Consider the following 5809-nt stretch of genomic DNA (forward strand, 5'->3'; position numbering starts at 1 on the left):
CCAAAGCACTGAAAATCACACAAATATTTACCAAAACACAAAGGAGAATAACTCTGCAGCAGAACACCACTACAAGATTAAGTTGTGACATAACCAGAAAAATTACCCTTGAAGTGACAACCAGGTAAAAAGTCTTACTTTACTAGATTTTTTCATCTCTCTGCCTCTCGAAAACCCTCCAAAAGCTGTTACACCAGGCAGGTGGTCTTAGATTTCAAATCTGTGATGCCTGTTGTTATTTCATGTGACTGTCAAAGGAATCGACTTAGGACTGCCAACTGCACCAGACTCCCCACAATAGCAACATGTACTGACAATTACCACAATCTGAAATTAACAAAGGATTGTGTCATATGGCGGGTAATTATGAACCACAAAGACACTGGACTATTCTGCCAAAATCAACAGGCAGAGAAAGAAGAAAAAAGCTTAGAGAAAAATGTCTGAAACAGAGAGACACATGAATGAACTGATAGATAATATGGAGAAAATGGCCATGAAATTATCTCCAGAGTAACCCAAAGTCATTATCTGGAACACTCTCTGAAATAATGTCTGGCACTATCCCGGATAAAACACAATAGTCATTATTCACAGTTCAAAAAATGGAACAGTAAAATACATTTTTAGGAGATAAAGGGTCAGATGCCTGTTGGGCTACATTCAGCATGCACAAAAAATGCATTTTACTATTATCTGGAAAGCTATCTATAACCATCCATAATATGATGTGCGATATAAATAATGAATATGGTATGTTACTTTGCAGGTCATATGTACTATAGAAAAAAGGATAGAGAAACTGAAGTGCTATAAAGCTATAACACAGGACCATTTGATACCGTTTTGGGAAGCCTCTGTCAGTCAATACTACATCCCCTGGTAACAGCTTTTGAAGAATGCCACATTTCTCTGTGATGTGTTTATCTGATGCACGCCACCCCCATCCCCTGGAAATGAAAGAAATAGCTCCATGGGGTGTAATCCCGATGAGGTATTTTATGGTGTGTGTACCCTTATAATGAGAGTATCTTTGTGCACGTGCCTTTAAATTACATGGTCTTTCTGTTCGAATCTCAAAACAGTCAACAATGATGGCTACTCGTTTTCCAAAAGTTTCAGTAAACTGTGGAGGCATTGTGGCCTCTCAGGCCAGTGCACCAGTGCTCCTAAGCGGGCATACAAAACATCAATGGTATCGGCGAAGATAGAAGACAGTGTTTTGTGGGACACATCGAATAGATGACAAAGATGCTGGACTGGAAGATCAAGTCTCAGACGCATTAGTGTGAGTAAGAGCATTTGGAAACCTGTCAGTTTCTTCGATATTGGCAGGAAATCTTTGACAGTGTTGAAGAGGGACATTAAGACAGCATAACAATGTAGTCCAGTGTAATATCTTACTTTTTCGGTATCATCCTTTAAGAAATGTTCATTCAGCTCTGTCTTTTGCAACTGTGATCGAAGCAGTCTGTTCTCCTCCAACAGCCGGTTTATTTCTGCTCTGCCCTGTTCATTGCACACACAATCCTTCATCTTCCCTTTAGCTTCCGTGACGCTGTCTGTCCGATCACCACTGTCCACATTTGCAGCTGGTACCTCAACCTCCACTTGTCCAACACAACTGCTGTCCACTGCCTCCATGACATTGTGATTTTGTTGTTGGTCTTCTGTCAGATCTTCATCGATCGCTTCTGCACGGGGCACACCTTCAGACTCTGCAGCTGCATAACGAAAGCCTGTAAGATAAAATTAGTGCATACACATAAGGTAAATGTACACCAATATTCCAATGAGAGGTGTGTGATTCATCTGGAAGTTATGTGCGGATTAGTGTACTACAGCAATTTAGTATGTTTTTAGAGGGGAGGTGTTTACCTCCGATGGGTGCTCTTTTTCGCTTCCGTTGCATAGGCCTTGCGTGCCGGTCCGAGTCTGATACAGGTATGTCGTCGTGCCCCATGTGCAGTGTTGGTGCCCAGTCTGGATTTGTTACATCCAATTCATATGCTGGTTTGCCTGCAATAATGCCAAATCACAAGCTACTCAGTCGACATGACGTGGTTCTGCAGCATCACACATTAGCATGTTTTATATGGGCTCAAAATGTGGTCATAAATATTTTGTACTTGTAAATCAGGATTTGTATGTGTAAAAAAAAATTGTGTGTGTGTAAAAAAGATTTGTATGTGTGAAAAAAACATGATGGAACATGATGAAAATAGAGCCCATTATCCAGCTTCTTGCCTTCACGATCGTGTGATCTAACATTGCAACCGACAACACAACACGTACAAACCATAGCTGAAGCTTTATCCTTTGTCTGGCCTACTGTCATGGCGGAAGGGGGCGTGGTCCACCTCCCGTGACATCACGCTCCAAAGCCCTATACAGGAACATCTGTGTTATAGACTTTATTAGAAAGGAAAATTTTAAGCCTATTCTTAAAAGTAGAGAGAGGCCTGAAAGCTGAGAGAGAAGAACTCTAATGGGGTAATATGGAAAATTTGAGGTCAAGACATTCTTGCAGTTTAACTAATTGGTGTGTGTTATCTGGCTTCATGGACTAGCTTCTGACTGAAGATAAGGCAAAACACATTGTTAACTGGTGTAGATTCTACATGGAGCTATTTGCTACTATTACTAAATGCTCTATATTAGTTTCATTATTTTCTCAGTTAAACTTTTACTTAATGTTCAAATTTAACTTAAAGTGTTATTTGGAAATTTGTATTTCACACTGGTGTAGTTACATGCAGTAGTAACATTTTGGCTGTCACCTAGCAAAGTAAAACATGACAAATATAACTCCTCAGTTTGACCCATAGAAACAGCAAACATTAAGCTTGGCAAATCATCTCCATGGAAAAATTCCTCTTCATTGGTACAGCAACAGATAAAGCTTTTATATTTGATATGTAGCTCACAAGAGGAGAGGTGGCACATTATAAAAAGAAAATAATGACATAGTAAGGCTTTTTTGATCAAGGAAATTGAAATTAATGAGGCTACAAATTATTTTACTATATATAATCCCCTCCCCACACACACACCAGAAGATAATGAGTCATTTTGCTAAAAATGCTTCTGTAAATTCATGACACAGCCATGATATTAAATGAGTGGGTAAAAATTTTGCTAACAGATGTACCCTCTTGCACAGCACCATGGTGAGATTTGTATTTTGTGCTTTCACATAATTACATGTGAACAATCAATTGTCTCCTGTAGACCACTGTAGGAAATTCATGGGACGCCTGTACTGGGAATTTTATTATGGTATGTTAAAAAACTGAACACATATTGGAAAATACTGGCAGCAAACAAACTATGGTGTTGACCTGAAGAAAAATGTGTCTTTTCTTGCTACTTTCTTATTATTACTTTCTTATTTAGCTACTATTCTTATTATAGCTAAATTATACACATTAGAAAGCTATTGTGCATTTACAGTTTAATTGGTGTATGTGTAATAATAATGTAAATATCAGAAATGTGTAAAATTCAAATGGCAATTTGTAATTACAAATTATCTCTCTTCATCAAATGCCATCGATTTGCCACATTTTCCTTACCTGAAATTTATTTTGAGGTTTTAAGAGCAATTAAATTTGCCTTTTGACTGACAGCTGCCCCCAAACAATGTGCAAGCTGTTATTAAATAACCTTTGCTTGCTATGCAGATACTGTGACAGTGTGCAATCACAGCTGACGACAGGAAGCAGGCACACTTACTGTGACTGTCACCTGGAGTGAGCATGTGTAATGAAGGGCTTCACTTCAGAGACTAAAGAACCCTCAGATCATCATAATGAAGCAACATACATACACTGAGAAAAATGGTTGTGCAAAGCAGTATATTCTGATTTCCTCAAGCATGTAAAGTTATTGTAAAAAGAAAGTACAAGTTAGTTTTACATAACAAGACAAGAAAAAAATCTTTTTTTACTTTTAGATTATTTAATCAGTGTTTCAGGTTTGTCTGTCATGTCAGCCTTTTACTGTGCTGGTCTGCTGTAACTTAATAAATAAAATGTGACTGCCTGCTGATGCTGTGCATGTGGAACACAACACGGTGTGTGAATGGTTTATTTTCTTTATTATTATAGCACACGCATTCTGTAGACAAAGATATATACATGAAAACTTGATGATTTTTAAGTTTTGTTTGGTTTTTTTTCTGTTGTTATTTCAATTATATTTGCATGTTCGAAATAAAATTCTATCTATCTATCTATCTATCTATCTATCTATCTATCTATCTATCTATCTATCCCTTTAAAGGGAACCCTGGCTATTAAGACATGTTTGCACTAAAATATGTACTGTAATTTCAATAACTATATGTGGTATTAAAATACACCAAATGTTTTCCTTTTAAGCACATTTTATATAAAACCGATTTACCAGTAGGTCGCCATTGTTATTTACTTCTCAATGCACTCTGGGTAGTGACGTCATACGGTTGCACCGCATCCAGTTCACAGTTAGCAGCGCACTGGAAATGGCTTCTGTTCAACCTTTCCAGTTTGAACCAGAGCAAACCGGGAGAGAGAATGAAAATAGTCAACCAGCACTTTGTTTAGATGAAGATGAAACCAATCCGTCACACGAGGATGAGAGTCAGGGAAAACTACTGGTGTCTATGTGGCTACTGCTTGCCAGAGGTGGGACCAAGTCATTGTTTTGCAAGTCTCAAGTAAGTCTCAAGTCTTTATCCTCAAGGCACAAGTCAAGTCTCAAGTAATGTCAGGCAAGTCAGGGTCGAGTCTCAAGTCACTGGTGTAAAAGTCCGAGTAAAGTCACAAGTCTGAAACTTTGAATTTCAAGTCCTTTCGAGTCTTTAAAAAAAATGAAAAAAGAATGTTGCAGTTAAATGTTAAATGGCTAAATGTAAATATTAGACCATGTAATTTTTAAATCTGTGTTTTTCTCAACACATGACAAAATAGTGAACTTAGAAAATATACACAAATTGTGAAATTGCACCTCTTTAAAATGCAGCTCGATTAAACTTAGCTCCAAGAATAATTTTCACCGACAGTTCTGAGATAAGTTGCATGTTATTCTTGGATGCGCTTGTAGGACCGACTTTAAAAAATGACAAAAATATCATACACATTAAAAAAAACTGTATCACCAACATAGCCTGTACAACATTTGCTAGTTAGATGAAGTCATGATCTCATCGTAGCAAAAGAGAAGCACCACCTACTGTCCTTTATGCAACTTCAACTGTCGGAGAAAGTTGGAAGTTGTTCCATCTCTGTCTGTGATTCTCTTCTTGCATGTTTTGCATATTGCATTTCGTTTTTTTGTTGACTACTTCATAGTTTATGTATCTGAAAAAAATAACATTTTTGAGCGTTTTTTTTTTTTCTTTTTAAAAAAAGATCTGGTTAATTTGATTGGCTGTGCTACAGCTCACGCACACATACATATGGAGTGTGGTTTTAATAAATGATGCACACTTTCTATATAATATGCGTGTAAAATTTTAGATTTTGGGTGAAATATCAAGTCTTTTCAAGTAAACCGGTTCAAGTCCAATTCAAGTCCCAGGTCATTGGTGTAAAAGTCCAAGTCAAGTCACAAGTCTTAGAACATTTTTTCAAGTCAAGTTTAAAGTCATAAAATTAATGACTCGAGTCTGACTCGAGTCCAAGTTAAGTGACTCGAGTCCACACCTCTGCTGCTTGCCAATGGCAACGGCGACTGAGAGCGTTTGTTGTAAAGCACCAAAACTTTTTGAAGCCATATGTCTTAATCCAGATGTTTTTTGGGCAGCCCTTGTTAGCCTCCATAACCG

The 5809-nt window shown here is 37.5% G+C and overlaps 1 pseudogene; it reads right to left on the minus strand.

Annotated features, from left to right (window-relative positions):
- Positions 1-317: 317 nt before the first annotated feature.
- LOC146562892 (uncharacterized) lies at positions 318-1536 on the minus strand (annotated as a pseudogene).
- Between the last annotated feature and the right edge of the window lie 4273 nt (positions 1537-5809).

Source organism: Mchenga conophoros, linkage group LG12, assembly GCF_057382185.1.
Source record: "Mchenga conophoros isolate Kocher_MC1m ecotype Shallow Benthic linkage group LG12, M_conophoros_male_GT1.1, whole genome shotgun sequence".
Lineage (NCBI taxonomy): Eukaryota > Metazoa > Chordata > Actinopteri > Cichliformes > Cichlidae > Mchenga > Mchenga conophoros.